The sequence below is a fragment of the Rhipicephalus microplus genome, chromosome 8 (assembly GCF_043290135.1).
Source record: "Rhipicephalus microplus isolate Deutch F79 chromosome 8, USDA_Rmic, whole genome shotgun sequence".
Taxonomy (NCBI): domain Eukaryota; kingdom Metazoa; phylum Arthropoda; class Arachnida; order Ixodida; family Ixodidae; genus Rhipicephalus; species Rhipicephalus microplus.
This window is the reverse complement of record NC_134707.1, coordinates 49513358-49532746: the sequence shown is the minus strand read 5'-3', so window position 1 is coordinate 49532746 and position 19389 is coordinate 49513358. Positions and strand designations below refer to the sequence as shown.

The following is a 19389-nucleotide window of genomic DNA, read 5'->3' as shown; positions in this document are numbered from 1 at the left end:
CTCTAAAGTGAGCTATCTCCGAGATCGCCACGTAAAATTTACATGAGTAGTGCATCATTCGTGAACTTTTGGTACATTCCGAGAAAGTACATTCCTTTCAAAAGTAACAGTAAAATAATGCTACTTTCGGGCAACCTCACGTATTTTATATGCAGTTTAGAAGCAATTAGCCATCTCTGCGCAGCACATAGCAACCAGGGCAAGGGTGCCTATTCCGTGCGGTGTATTTGACTGAGTGTTGACAGTCCGTTTCGATATGGCTTATCAGGCTTTCGGAGAGACAAAAAGCCTCATTAAACGTGATCCAAAACCTATTGGACCTCTGTTAATGTTACAAGACCGAGGCAGCACACGGACGACGCGGGGGCGTTCTCGCAATCTACCAAACTCAACCCGGGGACGCGACTGCGTAGAAGGTCCACCGAAAGTGTCGCGTTCCTCGGGAGCAACGGACCATCCCGAAACACACGCCGCGCGAGGTCATGTAAAGAGGCGGCCTGCGGAATCAACTCGACATTCTCGCAAAATGTGTCCTTTCGACGTGACGGCGCACTCGAGAAAGAACTGCCCCCCTTCAACGGATTTCGAGACGGAGGACCCGGAACAGGAATGGGGCTCAGGGTGCGCGAGAAAGTTGGAGTTCATTTCGTTGAAACAGTGAGTTACAAGGCGAGGGACAAGGGAAGAAGTGCACGCGACTTTCACTTTAGAGCATGTAGAGGGGACTCCTCTCCTTGTGCCTCGTCTATAGTCATGGGCCGTTCAGACGAATTCTAAACAAGATGTCGCCGGAGTAGTAGCATGGCGCACGCTAGAAGATGCCACCTTTGGACCAGTGAGAGACGTCAAGTTGGGCCTGATAATTTGGAAACGTCGTCTCGCGTGTTTTTCAAGGCCGCAACGAAATTGTCGTTGTCGTCAAGACAGCAGCCCAGTTGCCGTGTTTCTCAAAGCAGAAGGTGCCTCGCAGAAGGCAAAACGACTTGCCGAAGCGTCAGATTCAGTGGCACCGCCGGTACAATGATTTTGTATCAGTTTACGGACTGTTTAATTTGAAAAGATAACGCTTTCATACGCATATTCGGCAAGGGCTTTTTTTTCTGTATAGCGCATAGCATACACGACGACGGAGAAACGCCGCTTTAAATCCCACAGTCCGTGCGCATGATTTACAAGTCTCTCGCCAAAAAAAAGTATGCCTTTTTGATGTGCTTCACAACTCGACAGATGTATAAACAAACCATGCACGAGTTTGGACATTACAGTTTGTACGTGGGACTTGCCTCCGGGAAAGACAACAAAAAAAAATTCCCGAGCTGTATTTAACGATGACGCCACACTAAGCGTGCTTACCAACGACGACTATAGGAAGCAGGCGACTCCTGCTGTTATCTTTTGTGCCCCGTTATCGCAGAACAATGCGCGTCGCTGAATAGTTCCTAGAAAACAATCTGTGCCCTCGGCCTTCCACTTGGAAACGAATAAGGGCCGCGCACCTGTGCGGCGATTAACGAACATACGGCTTACACAGGTAATGCGCACACGGAAAGGCCGTTCGCACGAAGAGCTCATTTTCCTCATGGGAATGGCACCTGCTAAGATAGATACGTCCTTCAGGCTAGAAGTGTTCATTAGAGCGTTAAGTAGTAGTAGTAGTAGTACCTTAAGCTTTATTGCTCGATAAGCAGATGAAGCCCTCAGTCTATGGCTACACCGACATTTGCATCTCACTGGCCTCACATTCTGCAGGTCGCGGGTGCGAATCCCGGCTGCGGCGGCTGCATTTCCGATGGAGGCGGAAATGTTGTAGGCCCGTGTGCTCAGATTTGGGTGCACGGTAAAGAACCCCAGGTGGTCAAAATTTCCGGAGCCCTCCACTACGGCGTCTTTCATAATCATATGGTGGTTTTGGGACGTTAAACCCTACAAATTAAATCAATCCATGTAGCCGGTCTCCTGCGAATCTTCCGGGAACAATCTCCTCGCAGCCTGTGTGGGAAGACCCTCCTTTTTATATGTCCTCCATGAGTCTCAATCTGTCAGGGCCAAATCAATTACAGGACGGCATTCAGCGGCCCATATCGCCAACTTCATCGCACTTTGTACACAATATGGAAGGAGCTATCTTTATTCTAATAGACTAAACAGAGGTGCAGACCAATCCGGAATGCCTGCATCTTAATGTACAGAAAAGGTTGACTTGGTAAGACCCAGACCTCTTGTAACACTAGGCTGATTCCACAAGTTCCATTAACAATGAAAATGGCGTCGCATTGCTTCTTTCGGTAGTTGATTCGCAGTAGCTTTTACAGTCAGTTTGCATTATAAGTGCTTCGTTTGCTAGGGTATCTGCTCTTTTGTTGCTGGCTGCGCTTTTGCGAACTGACTGCGTTTTGTATAAAAAAAACTGAGACAGATGTTCCGAAACCAGGAACAGGATAATGAAGATGACATTAGGCACTTCTACATCTTCCAGAAATCAGGCTTTCAACTTGTTAGAGTAACGGTGAACAACAGACAAAAATGCTGAACAATAAAGATGTACTATACTGTTAGTATTCCATATTTGCTTGTGTATGTCTTGCCACGCAAAATTTGATCTTATTCGTGTACACGCGAGCTCATTATGCTATTATGAACTCCTGCTGGAATATTTTTGACTCAAGAACTGTTGTATTATACTGTTTTTCCAGATGTGGTGATCCACTATGTTGCATATCGTGTCATTGCCATTATTGAAGTTTTTTAGCATTCCATGTTTCACCTGCTAAGCTCAATAGAGTAGCCCGTGCCGCCATGGAAGCAGCAACGTCTTCTAAACACCATTCGAACAATGAAAAAGCTTACAGGTTATGTATAGCGGGAAGTGGGGTTAACTACACGACTACATTAAAGGTGATCTTCTGTAGTAGCTCCACTTAACTGTTCAATCACTAAATAAGCTACGACAGTGCCTGGGTTTGCGTCACATTCAAGACTAGTGCCAAGAGCACGAAGCAGTTTTGTCGAGACATATATCCTCAGCCCACTTCCCACGCTGAAGAGGTCGATTCGCATGCTTCATGGACGTTATAATACAACTATAACGCACTCTCTGGCCACAAAGTCTTAATGGCTAGTAATGAAGGCTCCACAATAACGGTTGCTCGGAGGCCTAAATTGTGAATAATGCACGGCCAAGCCCGCATGTGCCACACGTCGACGTAGCCACACAGTAAAAATTTTTACACCCAAAAGGGTGTAAAAAGGGTGCTTTTACGAGAAAGCACCCTTTGCAACACCCTTTAACACCCATAAATGGCCGATTGAAAAAAAGCACCCATTTGTTTGGGTGCTTGCCTCGATAACACCCTAAAATAGGCTCTAAGGGTGCTTTTGTGCCTGAGAAGGGTGTAGGTGACGATTCATCAGATGGAATATGCAGCACATTATTATAATATTTGGGATTTTACGTCTCGAAAACCTCGATATGATTATGAGGGTGGTCGTAGTGGAAAGCTCTAGAGATTTTGATCATTTGGTGTTCTTTAACGGGCGCTGATATCGCACAGTGCACAGACCTCTACCTTTTCACCTCCATCTGAATTCGACTGCCACGACCGGCATCGAACCCGCGACCTTCGGATTGGCGGCCGAGCAGCGTAGCTAATGCACGAATATGTGGACCTTGCGTTAAATGACGGCCTAGACTTAGAATGTGTGAAGGTGCTCTCCGAATACAGCAGAATGCCAGCAGAAGCAAATCGCGTTTCATCTATAATGGCAATTAACTGCAATCCACGTTACGAAAGCTCACCTTAGCGTTGGTTATAAGCTACATGTTTGCTGTGGATTATATACAGGAACATAATGTTCGCCCGAGTATGGGTGTGTGTGCGTGAGCCTGCGCATGTGTTCGCGTGAAAGCGCAATTGTGTGTACACCCGTGCATGTGTGCGTGCGCGTGTATGTGCGAGTCCGTGCTTGTGTTAAGCGTGTCTGTGCACATGTGTACGTCCATGCATGCGTGCGTTTACGGTCGCGTGTGTGTGTTGCCGTATGTGTGTATACGTGTATGTGTGTGTGCCTGTGAATAAGTATGCGTGTGTACCAGCCCGTGCGCCCTCAAATTTATTGTGTGTGTGCGGGGGGGGGGGGCACTGCTTCTTAGTGTTTAAGGTCCCACACCTGTTCAGACTGGGAGTCTATATGGGATGTGGCTTAAGAAATGGCGGTGGTCAACGCACTGTACACAGACTATTCAGTACATGGAAAACAGCTGCACATTTTCGTACCTCATCATTGCTTACGAACTTGCTGTGGTAGCTGATTAGGTCCGCTGAGGCGCTTCTACGCTCGAAAATGTGGGTTATGACCAATTCACACGGAAAGCTGTCACTGCACTTATGCACAACCATCGTTTATATTAACAACGTTTAACAAGAACGTGCCCTACCTTTGCTACAGGTGCTTAGCTAGCTCATTGGGCAACCATAAGGAATTATGTGCTGATCATGTGGTCAGCAAAAAGTTTGTTATAACAACCTCGGCACGTTTCGTGGTGCGTGAAAAGCCTTCTAAACATCCCTGACTGTGGATTAATTTGTTCCAGCTTCGACTACGCATTCAGTGTTTGCGGCACCATACGCGGAATTGCCAGACACAGACAATGCGAAAAGAAATTCCTCTGGAAAAAGGTGTAGCGATGCTCTCCCGCTAATGCCACCGAGGACGAAATAATTATTGTTTCTGGCCATTCCATGGTGCACTTTGTTTTCCGCAAGTTTTGCTTCACTATTTATCGCCCGCTGCAATCGCATTCCGTCAAAATACTCGAAGAACCCGAGGCTGGTAAATAACCTGCGTCGCTGTGCGACTGGCTGGAAGGAGAGTTGCCGTTTACAAGGAGTCGATCCGCGTCGAACGGCCGTCCGCCGTATACGCCTCAGCGTTTGCCTTTCGGCGCCGTCCTGGCGGGTTTCCCGCTCCTTCCCCCCCCCCCCCCGCTAACCCCGGCCAGGGTTGCTCCCACAACGGCGGCGTAGATAAGCGAATAGTTGCGTCACCGAACACCTGCGTCGACAGCTGCGGCGCCGCCGCCAGACTGCCTCCTCCTTCTCTCTCTCAACGTTTCTCTCTCTGTCTCATCGTCTTTCAAATGCGTTGCGTTGGTCTGGGGTCTTGGTCGCTGTGTGTGTTCTAGCGAACAGGCGCATATTCAATGGTGGTCACGCATGACACCGTGTTCGAAGTGACGCTCGGATTAAGGAATATTCATGGAGTGGCGGACACGGACAACGTGGGCCTGTTAACGGTGAGTGTACTGTTTTCGTAGGTAGTAATCATACAGCGCTAGCTGGGCGCCTGCAGCAGTTCTGCCGAAGTAGGCTGCCAGCCATTTACAACAGCATGCGTTCGCGGGCCTGTTGCAGATGCCCGATTAAACGTGTGACTTAACGAGTTCACACTGCTATGCGCGATGTTGTGTAAGTGCCTGCATCACTCATACAGTGAGTGATGTGATCACTTAACAAGGGCGGGATTAGTTGCTGATCGCACATTGTCTCTACACTGCACAAAGTGATTGATATTGTTTTAAGATGTGCTTTGGGCTACATCGTAATAACATTTCTATTAATACTCAAATGTGCAACGTGCTTCTGTAGGTGTAAGCGTAAAAAAAAGAAAGAAAAAGAAAAAATTATGTACAAAGGCGCACTGTACGAAATGGATTTTTTTTTTTGCTTAAAGACAGTAAAGTTGGAAGTGCTGATATGCCGCGATGCTCCCAGCACGTGCGCCTCGGTCTTTTAAGCTATTTAGGACAAGTGTCACCAGCAACAGGGAAAGATCTAGCAGACTTCCAAAGGCGTGTTGTTGTAGCCATCGCCGTGCGTTGTTTTCCCTCGTTTCTGTTTGGTGTTTTCGTGATTTGCCTTCATCTGCGATAACGTTCGGCGTTATAACAGAATCGAGAGAGTATACGTGACTGTAGGAGCTATGTGCGGTAAATCTAGCATAAGCCATGGCTGCTGCAACATAGACGGCGTCCGCGCGCGTTGGTGTCGTTCGAGCGCTCCTACTTGCTTGATTGTGTTTAACTGGGTATTTAGGCACGGGTTACGTTTGTAAATCCCGTGGTCAATAATCGCTAATAGCGTGCCCCTGATTGCCATCAGAGGATGGGCTTGGTTGTCGAAATATGCCAGACGCTTTTTCTCAAAGCAAGGTTTGAAAAAATTTTTTTGAAGAAATACTTTCATACATGCTAGGCAGTGCCTATTGCAGGCCCGCAACTCTTTAAAAACTGGACGAACTATCACATCTTTTATCAAATTACAATGAATTAGGATGATTGAATTATAGATGACGAATTTCCGTGCTAGATTAGGTGCACAAAACACATGTTCGCAGCCCTACGTCTAGAAAGCAGGCAAATAGGAATAACAGCGTCAAATTTGGATTAGATTCCATTGACGGAGCGTCTTGTGAGGGTAGAAAGAACGAGAAAATTGTTCATTTTTGATGCCCTTATAGAGGCAGTTAGAATTGCACTGATTGGTGATTTGTAACAATTCCTCAGATTGTTAGAGGCGTGATTAAAGTCAGTAAATCTTTTACTTTTTTTTTTTTGCAGACCTCTTCGCTAGTGCCACGCCCAAGATCATTTGTTCTCATGTAAAAGAGAAAGCAGAGATGTCTTCACTGTTTGTACATGAAGAGGTAAGTTTCTTGTGCGTTTTGATTATAGCTACATGTTCTGAACCTTGTACTTTAAGAATTGTTTTTCACACTGGCTCACTACCCTAGAAGGAATTTGATTCTTAAGTGAGTTCAGGCTTTCGTAAGTGCCATTTTTGAGCTGTAGTCTTACACTTCACCTCATTTCGGGAATTTGCTGTATGCTGGAAAACTCTTATCTTTATCATACGAAATTATTGGAATGTATGGGTTGTATGCTTCGAGTTCAGTGTAATGTCAATTACACGCCATTTCGAAGGATACACACTACGCATTCTTTATATATGGTGCTGCCAGAACAGCACGAACATCCTTTTATGAGAAGTCATATTTGCTCTTATTACAGGATGAGAGGGTGCCGCTGACGTCCTGCGTAGTCTACCCTGGCCCCAGCCTAGAGCAAGCCTACTTCCTGAACCTCCACATGGATAACCGAAAAATCTTCCTTGTCAGTAATGACGAAGAAGGAGTGACAGCACTGATGAGTTGATTTTTTTTATTTTGAACATTGTCTACGGCCGCAAGGCCTTTAACAACCACCGTGATTGAGGGGCTTTTCCTCGGCGTGAGTTTGGAGTTTATCAAAGCAGTTGTTCAGGCAGTACGACGCTGAATATTTTAGTGTCACAATGCCTGAACAACTTTTTCTAGTGTAGTCATGGTAGATGAACAAATATTGTTATTTGTGTAAGTTATTTTGCTTAAATATAGCTGGACCATTCCATGCCAAACGTCCCAGCCACTTTGGCGACCATCTGAATTGTATTTGAAAAAAAAAAATGGGCTGACTTACTGCGTTGAAAACAGTGAACTGCTAGAATATTTCAGCGAGAAAAAAAGTTTTGTTCATGTGGCTGGCCTATAACTTCCTGGCATAATGCCGTCTGTGTGCTGTTTGTGGAAAATTTCGTTTTAAAACTACCGCTTATTTTTTCTAAAGCAAATTCGGTCTACCTGTTAAGTAAATGTGCTTCTGTAAGGTATTTGAAGCTCAATAATAATAGTGCAATTTTTTTGCCACATTCGCTTCCAAGAATAAAGCCAAAATGTGTTATGTTTGCATTTTTTATTGCAATATTGCACTTTGTATGAATATCTGAGCAGTGAATACTTACTCCACAGAAGGTATATTTTGAGTGAAAAATATCTTTATACCTCTCAAGCTGCTGAAATATACGAGAAAATATCACGAATTTCACAAAATCGTGATTTTCGTCCGTATTGAGATGCAATTTGCTCCATGTTGTGGTACAATGAAAACTCATCATTATACCTAAACTGTAAGAAAATGAAATTCTTTCTGTAATAAAAATCTTATCGCAAAAAGGACAGGAAAGAGTGCTGTCAACTGAATTTTATTGAAGGTGCTACGAGCGTTTTTATACTGAGCACAAGACCAGGGCTCATCTGCAACAACACATGTGTGACCATGACAAAATAATTTTAACCGAGAAAAGAATACTATTTTTCGGAAAAGATATGTGAAGGTGTACTGATGCATTGATCCTTGGCCTTCCTGATAAAGAGTTCTAAAATCTCTCATTTTTCTGCTTGCTTTTTTTTTTCAAAAACCGTGTTTTATGAAACCTAGGACTACACTTACATTCTTTACGGTGTCCGGCCATGAGACTACTATATCCCTTCTTAACATTTAAAGCATGCTGTCTTGCTTGATCATTGAAGCATTGCCCAGTTTGTCCTAGTTTACTTTTCCACGTGTTAGCGGTATCTCATACACATTAGATTGGCATTCAGTAAACCTATTCTAGTGACGAATGACGCAAGATTGACTATTCCTGTTGCTGTAAGTACATGCACTTTTGAAAGCTTGCAAGGGGTGGAAAACAACAATGTCATATCTGCTGGCTCTTTTCCTAAAATTGTGAGACACCTTATGTACGTAGTACCCTGTGACATGCAAAGGTGATTGGTCATTCTCTTTTTCTTTTGGTCCTGTTTCCTTTAACTTTACTTTCTGCAGGAGGGTTTCGCAAACAAGTGTGATGATGCTGTTGGGGTATTGGCTGGTGCTATCAGCCCAGGAGTGCTAAGAATGTTCTGCCTTTTGATAGTGGGCATTCGAAATTAGTAGAAAGAGGAATTGATACCAAATGTATTCGGCCACCCTTCAGAAGTCATGTTAGCACAAGGGTGAGGTCAGGCTTAAAAACCAGATTAAAAGACTAAAAGATGCTGGGTATCCCAACAGAATAATCACACCCGTTTGCAAAACCCTCCTGCTGAAAGTAAAGTTAAAGAAGACAGGACCAACAAAAAACAATGACCAAAACCTTTGCATGTTATACCACATCACGTGTCTCACATATAAAAAAATAGCCAGCAGATATGATATTAGCTTGTTGTTTTCCACCCCTTGCAAGCTTTCAAAAGTGTGTGTACTAAACAGCAACAGGAATAGTCAATCTTGCCCCATTCGACACGAGAATAGGTTTACTTAATGCCAATTTAATGTTTGTAGAAGTATATTTTATCAAATAAACCAATGATCAGTGCATCACTACACGTTCACTTATCCTTTCCGAGAGGGAGTATTCTTTTCACAGTTAAGATTATTTTTGTAGTGCTCACACGTGTCGTCCTGCATGAACACGGTTCTTGTACTCCGTATAAAAGCGCTCGTAGCACATTCATTAAATTCAGTTGACAGTCGGTGCTCTTCCTAAAGTTGTCGCGCTGTGACTAGCACACAACCACGATGAACCAACTCTCCCAAATTAAGCTCTTGTTACGTAACACGTAGACCGAGTTTCGTATGGAAAGAAGGAGCGGTGCTTTTAGAATAAAATTTTTCACATACAACACCTAGACGGCATTCCAGGAATTTCAGAAGGCAGCCACGTGACCAAATATTTTTCCTCCCCTAAATATTCCGGAAGTTCACTATTTTCAATGCAGCACGAGTTTTTCGAATACATTTGAGATGGTTGCCAAAATGGCTGGGACATTTGGCATAAAGTGACCCAGCTGTGTCATTAGCCATAATTATGCATTACCTCTTTTGTTTTTTGTGTGTCCTGACTCAGTTTTGTGTTCGTTTTTAGCTTATTGTGTTTCTGATCATTGTATTGGTTTCTTAGGTATTCGCTAAAGTTATATGTGCGAAAACCCGTATATGTTTGCATGTACATCATTTCTCATAACCAATTGTTATACATCCAGGAATACAAAGCTTAAACCACTGTGATTGTATACATTTGAAAACACTATCCATATATATTTTTGTGTGCATCACTTCTTGGGAACGATTGTGTACATGAAGGCGTATATAGTGAAATCATGGTGATTGTATATATTTGAAAGAATCATGAGTATATATTTGCCTGTATTTCATTCCTATTAACCGATTGTGTACATGAAGGAGTATTAAACTGGAAACCACTGGGATTGTAGATACTTGAAAGAATTATAGGGATATATTAGCGTGTATTTCATTTGTAGTCTATATGTACTTGAAGCAGTATACTAAACTGAAACCAGTGTAATTGTATGTTGCAAAGAATTGTCAATAAAGTGACACTGAAAAATATAATAAACATTTGAGGTGTTGCATGTGTAGTGTACGTATACGTGAACGTATATCTGGTGAAAAAGTTGTGTGGCAGAAGAAAAGTTTGTTTTATTTGCCTATTAAATAAACACTATATGCAAGGGCAGCAAGGCTTCATTTTCTGTAACGCGCATTATGCATATACTGTGAAGTATATATAGATCCAGCACAAGTTCATACACGATTGTACGCGTTTATATTTTTGCCCACACGCAATGAATGGAGCTCGACAGGTGGCGCACCATCGATAATCAGGACCACTTTCTTCAAGTAGTGTGTAATCAGTGCATGCTGATATCTATTAGTGCAGTCTAAAAGAATACTGCCACCCCTGCCATGGGCACTCAACACCCTTGTGCACCCTTCTCGCACCCTCCTCAGAGGGTGCTAAAAAAGTGATGGACATCGAAGGCACCCTTCCTTAAGGGTGTTTTTATAACACCCTACAGTTTTTTCACATGTACACCCTATTCTAAGGGTGCATGGAAAAGCACCCTTTTTGGAAGGTGCTGAAATAACACCCTTAGGGTGTCGTCCACTGGACAAGCTCATTTACACCCTTCTGGGTGTAAAAATTTTTACTGTGCATGGCACGCGCCGGCCTATAACGACTCAGAGGCAAATTCGCAATCGGCGATTGGCTGCCGATACGGGGCACGTCATAGATGAAGAGGACGAAAAAGAGGTAGAAGGAACAGAAAAAGAAGCAGAAGACGACGAAGCATAAGAAGAAACCCATTTGTTGTCGATACGAGCACGCCGAAGAAGATGAAGAAGAAGAAAAAGACAGCCAATTCCAGACAAGCAGGAGTGGCCAAGGCATACGACGAAATCACGCAGTGCCGTCTGGCTCCCGCAAACAGACGAACGTTTTGTGTGTTCCCACCGAACGGAAAAACCGGTAGCCACCGACGAACGAAGCAATCAACCCGTGCATCAAGGAGGAGGCTCAAAAGAGCCGTCCGGCGAGCGACCTCCAAAGCGACGGCCGCTATGTCGCCGCTGGCGTACCAGACAGTTCATCACACTTTAGCAGCGAAGAGCGATTAAGCGAGACCGGTAGCGGGGAGCAGATTAGGAGCAGATTAGCCCCAGGGGTAAACTCTGTAGCCGTATAGAGAGTCTCGCTGCGCCCCGTAATTCAAAACAGACGACGCTCCCATCTGCGAGGAACTCACGCTGTCGTCTGCTTCGGCTGAACAGGAGCAGACGATCCCACTGGCAGCGCATAAGCAATAGAGCAAGACGACGACGCTGAGCTTTGGTGCCGTAGGCAGGGAAATAACGACGGGAAAATGGCTTATTAATCACCCAAAAACATGCGCGGATAACGGACGACCACAAAGGCTTTTGGCTATACGGAACAGTAGCAAAAACAGGCGCCCTCGTAGAGACAAATCCAGAGCCGAGCCGCACGGAAGAAACACTGAGCGAAAGAAGAGAAAAAAAAGACAACACTAAACCAGTTTTCTAATTTCACTTCTGGAGCTTTTCGAGGGGACTGCGAGAGTAAAAAAGAACAACTATAAAAACGACTGTCTGTGTAATTGCTCAGAATCACGTGACCACGACTACCTTCTCATCGCACGTGCGGGCACACTGCAGACGGCCCATTAGCCCGCTGTACCAGACGACGACCGTTGCTCGTCGCGTCGTCTGCTATTATCTTCTCGCCAGACTATAACCGTACCTATAATGCCCACCTTGAATGGGGTGCTTCGCACTGTGTCGCCATGTAATTGCAGAGTATGAGCAAGAAAGGCTGCACAAACCAAATAAGCAACTTGTCCGAACACCACCCGCCAGACCAGGAAAAGGAAAACAAGACAGAAAAGAGATAAGTTTCAGACAGCCAACCCTTTTCTCCTCCCCGATACAGCCCGGCCTGAGGCAGCTCTGTGAAAACCGCTTTTCAGCAGCAAATGCCGCACCGAAGTTTGCCGTTGAACACCACTAACGACTCTGACTATCAGCAGAAACCATTAAAAGGCAGTGATTTATTTTTCTCTCATACATTCGTATCACGTACGGTCCTCTGCACCGGGCTCGAGAATACGCCGAATCTCCAAGATAAAAGCTAAAGCCAGACAAATAAAAAGACGAGTGCAATGCACCTGAATTGCTCCTTCAAAGCCCAGCAATTAAGCCTGGTAAAGTTAGCACAAGCCGTAACGACCGCCATAACGTGGTTTATATTGTGGCGCGTTATTACTTCCGCATCAGGTGTGTTTAATACTTTTTTATTTTCTTCTATGCGACTTCGCTGTCACTGACTAGCTTCGACTTCTCGAGTTTGACTTCATAGATTTCAAAAAGCTTCCAATACGGGCCTGTCAGAGCTATAAAGTTGTGCAAGGCATTAAGGGTGCCGCGCATTCGTAAACTGCAGAAGGCACAGCACCTCAAGGGTGCGGTGCGGTTCCACCCTATGGGAACACGAGTGGCAACAGCCAATCGTCAGTTGTTTTTACTGCGCCATGCTAATCACGATTATGCGATCACTTCGGCAGCGTAAAGCCTCACAATTTGTTAAGATAAGGCTGGAAGTAAAAGTCGTGACCACGCAAAACTGCCATCATCAAGAAGGGACATGTGCCACAGGAATGGGGCGAACACCACAACTGACCGCTGATCCGCTAAAATCAAAATGGACGGCCGGGAGGAAAGGAAAACATGTACGAACAAGAAGGTGTTTTATGGCGCGGGGCCAGCTTGGTTCGTAAGACCAGTTCAGTGTACGGTGATGGCCCAGCGTGCCATGTCGATCAAACCCACGACCGTCAAGGCTATCGCTGACCAGCAACTCCTCCCACCGCTGTAAACTCGCTTGTTCAATGCCGCGCTGGCCGGGCCAAGCCCGGCAGGTCGATGTAGTGCGATTGGTGTGGGTTTCTCGGATCACCATCGGCAGCGTGCAGAGTAGTCTGTTGGGTGGCTTTTAACTCGAGAGCCTTCATCATCTCGTTTCGCAGAAATTCCGACGTCGGTGCCAGTGTCGTTGGCTGTGAGCGAAAAATCCTTAGCCTATGCATGACCGCAAAATCGAGAACGATGCAAATAAAATATTAAAAAAAAGTTCTTTGCCAGAGTTGGGATTAAACCCTGGTTCTTTGGGTCCGAGTGGTGTTCAAACCCGGGTCGTTTGCGCGGTAAGCAAATGTTCTAGCACGCGGTCACGCACCTGCTTGTGAATGCAGTGAAAGTGACTTTCTCTGCTATAGAAAACTCACTGAAAGTAGCACACGCTTTACAACCACACGCGTCCTGTTTGCATGCTTAGCAATACAACGTGAAATATTGCAGTCTATAGTAATGCATGGTACAAGTACCCGCTGCCACCGGGCGTCAGAACATGCGATTATCGTAATGGCTTCGTGGTTTTAAAGACGGTTATCCACTACGAAATGGAGACGCGCTACTGCGCCTGTCCTCTTAAGGCGCGTAGCGGGTGCATGGCAAGTTGAAAAAGGGTTTCATGCACTAAGTGTTTCAAGTACGCTCTAGGAACAAAATGTCGCTATCGCGTTCAACTCTTAAAGGCGAAGCTTCAGGGTCCCATAATTTCTATTGATAAAAATGGAAGTTTGGATAAAGAAGGAAGAATGAGCCCAAGAAATGGCTGCTAGCGATGGAGTCAAGCCAAAGAGCCCGAGTACGTACTTCGAGAGAATCATTATTTTCACTGGTATAGCGCACCACGACAAGGACACACACAAAAGAGAGATGCACACACACACAGTGCATCTCTCCTTTGTGTGTGTCCTTGTCGTGGTGCGCTATACCAGTGAAAATAATGAATCTCAACCAACTAGCCCGGCAACGTGTCTTAGCAAAATTCGAGAGAATACCGTGGGGAAGGGGAAAGGCAACGCCAGTCGAGAGGAGACCCCGAAGCACCAGCGAAGACGCACCCTTATATCTGTGGCAGGTGGGAACGCTCGACTTGAGCCCGAGTTTCTGTCACGGGAGTATGAAGATCTAGATCTATGTCGTGTCTGTGTCCGTCAGTGGTTTAACTCGAACCTTTGTGCGCTGAGAATCTAAGTAGAAGCAATCTAGCGTCCCCTTCCTAAAGCATAGCAACAGCGTATACGAGCAACCTACAAACAAAGTAGCCACATTAAGCTAAAGCCAAGGTACAACCTAGAAAAAAAAGCAGGTTGGACTTCGCAGTCCGCCAGTTTTGATGTTCTAATCTCTGGAGGACTTAATACAGGCTCCACCATTTCTTTTTTTCACGTACCGCCACTGCGCAGGATCTCCGAAAATGTTCATGATGATCTTGGCTTATTCGGTTAAGAAACCGTTCAGCCAAGAATTATTGCCTATTATGTCCCCGACCATCCGAAGACGTTCCTGCACACCTTACGCAACAATTCCAAGCTGGCCAACATCGCATTTTTTTTAGCGATGACACTATAATAACTCGACGGGATTGCTCTGAACAAATACCAATCTGCGCGAAGAACGTCACGACCGGTGGAAGAATTACGGAGCTGACGGAACAACTACGCCGCCTGCGTGACCGCCGTACGTTGAACTGGACGCCGATGCGATGATCGATGTCCATTCGCGACGCAAAAAAAAAAAAAGGTAATAACACGGCGTGACCGACCACAGCCTCTAAGGCCGTTGCAATTAACTGCAATTCTTGCCGAATCGATTCTGCAAAAGCCGTTGGGCAGAAAGCCCATCGCAATCTACAATTTCTCTCACAACTATAACAAAAAAGAAACGGGTACCACTATACATGTGAGACTAAGAGACGTTTTTCCACGACGCAAATGGGAGAGTCAACGGCATTTCCGATTACGTAACAAAGCAAACGCAGTCCCGGCAGCACTCCTGCACAGCATTTATGCAAGGGCACAGCGTTGAGTCTACGGCAGAAGACGAAAATAGAAGATGGCAGAAAGCAAGTTCCTTGTAGGAGACGACAAGAAACAAAATGTTGCCGACGTACGGCAAAAGACGACACGGAAAACAAAACATGGCGCACGACGGAGAGGAGCGCGACCACACCGGAACCGGAAATGCTGCGAGGCGACTATCACACGTAATGGTTTTTGCGCGAAGGCTAACGGCTTGGGAACAGGTTAAACCGTACCTCGGAGCGCGTTAGAGGTTAACCAAGGCGGAACGCTCGCAACGACCCTAACAAAATAAACAAAATAAAATATTCAAACAGGAAAAACTAGTAGTCCACCCTAAGCTAAGGGAAAAAAAAAAATGATGAAACCAGGAAGCCAGCGCCCTCTTGATTACCTTCAGGGCATTCGCCGAACAAAGCAGGCGAAAAAAAATAAGGAAAGCACAAAGAACGCAGGAAAAGTAAACAGACGACATGCATTGCACACAATAGAATATCTCAGTGAACAACATGGGCGTTCTTACGTGCGTGGCAAAATGACGCACTTGAAACAAACTTGAATGCTACGTAGGTGAGAGGACGTATTAGGAAGATTGGTTTGCGCATGCCACTGTCATAAAGGTTGCTTACCAGCGCAAACGACAGGGCAGGAGGGGACAGGAGACGAGACAGAGCGCTGAACGACATGAGGCTGGAGCGAAGAAGTCAGGAAAGGGCCCGTTGTATTAGAAATGAAACTCAAGAGACAGTGGGATTGGGCGTGTTGGTATAACATCATAAAGGTTGCTTACCAGCGCAACGGGCCCTTTCCTGACTTCTTCGCTCCAGCAGCCTCATGTTGTCGTTCAGCGCTCTGTCTCGTCTCTTCTCCTGTCCCCTCATGCCCTGTCGTTTGCGCTAGTAAGCAACTTTTATGATGTTATACCAACACGCCCAATCCCACGGTCTCTTGCGCATGCCACTGATTTATGCGTTAACGATTCTCCCTCGGCAAGAAGCAAAACACGCCGATAGAAAAGCCCGGAGAAGGAAAACAAAGATAAATAACTGACCGCTTCTGACACCCTGCCCCGCCCACGGAGAAAGCCACAACCTCGAAGCGATGAGTAAATTGCGAAACGCGAAAGAAAGAGAAAAATATACAGCAACTTATTGCTCCCCACCTCGGAGTGTTTTCGTCTGGTCGTGTTTAGTTACTTTGGGGATTCCACGGCACGAAACGGGAAGGCGATATGTTTTTGCTCTCCGTACGTTGTTTAGTATTGCTTGTGAAGTTGTGCTACAGTGTTTACAAAAGTTGCCGAGGCGGAATTCCAGAAGGCACTTATCCCGCTCGAACGAAAAGTGAAAGCCGAGGAGTTGTCTATTTTTTTTTTCACAAACAGGAATAGAGAGAGTGAACCCTAACGCACAGTAATTAAAGCAACTTCTACCGGTCAAACCTAAGATTAAATGCTAGGCCCTCCCACACACTTCGATTTCTGCACAAGAGAAAATTTGCCGAGGTGTTTTTTATCAATAGCATTTCCTCATTCTCGCGACGTTCTGCACCGTTCGCGTGTTTCAGGTAGGTTAATTTTGAAACAGCCACACGTCGGTTTCACTGCTTTTACGTCAAAAGACTGCAGCTTCCTGGCAAATACGAGCAAGAATCGAAGCATCACTCCTCGCGGGAACGCGATATTGGAGAGTTTTAGAATTGCAGACGCAAAGCTTCACGTTTGCGCTGCACATGCGTCGTACTGCGCATGCGCATACGCCAAACTCTTGCGGGCCCCCCTCAGGTGACGCCGGCGACTCCCGCGAGCTTTGCGTACGGTATTTAAAACAACTCGCTATTGACAAAGAAGTTGTTCTTGGTCGGGCCGCTCACGTTCGGGATCCGCGGTATACGTTGGCGCCCATCATAAACGGATACGCACCACATACATTGGGTAAATCAGGCTACTCCCCACTGTCCTACTAAATATTGAAAAAAAAACACAGTCAAGCCCAACGAACGGACATGTTCCGCAGAAATCTGTGCAGCGTATCAGAAAAGCCATTACCGTCTTGAATGCGTGGTTGCCACCAAAATAGGGTGAATCTCCCTGCCCACAACTTCCTCTGAATATGAAGAAGGCAACAGCTATAGCGCGACAAATGATGCACGAGTTAGTGTAGTCACAATCACTGCCATGCGATATTTTAAGGTTATAAAAAACTAGTGTCTGTACTAGCACCTCACAGCTCGACAAAGAGTGTTGAATAAAGATCAGGGACTTCACATTTTGCCGCATCCTAAACGAAGGTTTCTTTGTAAACCGATATATATGACATTGGTACGGTAAAGGTGCTGTAAATCAATAGTACCAGCCCAAAGCTTAACATAGAGTCTTTATTAAATAAAAACATCCCCGAAAGACTCGCAAAACATTGAAGTGCGTTAGCCTGACGAAAGGAACGGCATCAGCCTCCATTTTTGATCGGTATCCACGGAGCGGCACTGACTGATTTTTTTTTTCTTGAGGGCAGACGAACTTCTAGTTGTTAATTAGCATTGTATTCATACTAGCGTGAAGCCGTATTAACACTTACAACGGCCGCAACCTATACCGAATGTCTTCCAGAGATGATGGGCACGTGAGCCACAGTCCTGGAGGAGGGAGCTTCTATTTATTATTATACGTTGTAAGCAACTATAGCTAGCCGCGTATGCACCGTTTATGCGAAAGAAGGAAGACCGCGCAAGAAAGCAGCCAAAACCTCGCAAATTCAGCCAATAAAACAAGCGAACCGCCAGCGTCATAAACAGAGGGCGGTCTTTGCAAAGCGAGCAGACAGGCCGAATCAGTAGCAGACGAGAGAAAAGAAACAGGCGAAAGCTGTTTCCCACGGGTAATTACTTAAAGCGAGAGTGTGTTTTTCACAGGCGAAAAAAGAAAAGACTTCCGGTAACGTTTTCCGCATAGCTACACGGCAGGAAGTACCGTGTTGAAGAGAAGCAGAAACAAAACAGACGGTTGTGAGCGCAATACTCATGTAGTGAACGTCACAAAGCTAGAGGGCATTCACTCATCCATATAAGACTGTGCGAATGGCCGAATGTACATTTTCCACAAAACCAGAAGAAAACTGGACGAAAGACACTTTACGGCTTGCAGTGACCGCAAGGAAATGAGTGATTCGCTCAATAAAGCAACATACGATGACACGCATAATACCTGCAATGCAATCGGAAGACGACTGGGCGATATATGCATAATATTTAGCTTTCCTTCTTTTTTTTTTCAAGAGCAATGGCCAACTTCAGTGATGCAACTGCGCATGCGCACAGTAAGAAAGTCCTCCACGAGGAACCTAAAAGGCTATAGTCTCCCTTAAAACCGCAAATGCACGGACCACACCTGCCATATGACTACTATTTAGTTGCCCTCTACTGGAGGAATACTAATGATACTTAATTTGACCACTCAGTGATGTAAAGTTCGTCTCAAAGTGAATGTTTTCTCATATGCGCGGTTTTTTCTTCTCGTAAAATTTACGAGCTTCCTCGTTTGGTATATACTTTTAACTCTAAATATCCGCTTCAGGCGCGAAATATGATGAAATATCCTTAAGTGCCCAAATTTTGCACAACTTCCAAGATGCTCGGTATTACATTTCAAAAGAGGAAATTAAATTAAGAAATAGGTTGTTGCAGGGGAGCTTTGCTAATTATTCTTGATGAACGTATATTTACATATTTATTTATTCTGCAGTCAGTCATGTCCAATTTTCACACATGAGAATGGAAATCTCAGGTCCAAAATGCACGCCCAGTTCGTTGTTTTTTTTTTATGAGCAAAGAAAAGTAATACTTATAAGTTTAGTCCTGGAACGCGGCACCTCGAGCAACATGTCGAACATCGCAGTGCTTTCACTAAGAGAATCAGTTGCACATATACGCAGCACAGTAGGGTTAAATCAAGACGCGCTGACAATGCGGAATGTTCCACTGATCGTAAGCGCTATGCATCTTGTATTTCCGAGCACATTGTGCTGAGAAACTAGCAAAGGCAAGTTGCGTCCACATATGTGGACGCCGCGCCTAGATGCCATAGATTAAGTGTCGATTACTGAGATATTCCTACATTACAGGACAAAAATAGAACCCTGAGGGGAAAAAAAAATTCTGAAGGCACACATATGGCAGTTAGACTGCGCTAGTGTTACTCAGTTTTGAATACCTAACAGGAACAGCTTTGCCTAC

General features: G+C 45.2%; 1 protein-coding gene across 2 annotated transcripts in view; it reads right to left on the bottom strand.

Moving 5' to 3' along the window:
* jing (AE binding protein 2 jing) overlaps positions 1 to 19389 on the bottom strand; it is a 182599-nt gene that overhangs the window by 100986 nt on the left and 62224 nt on the right. The window lies entirely within an intron of this gene.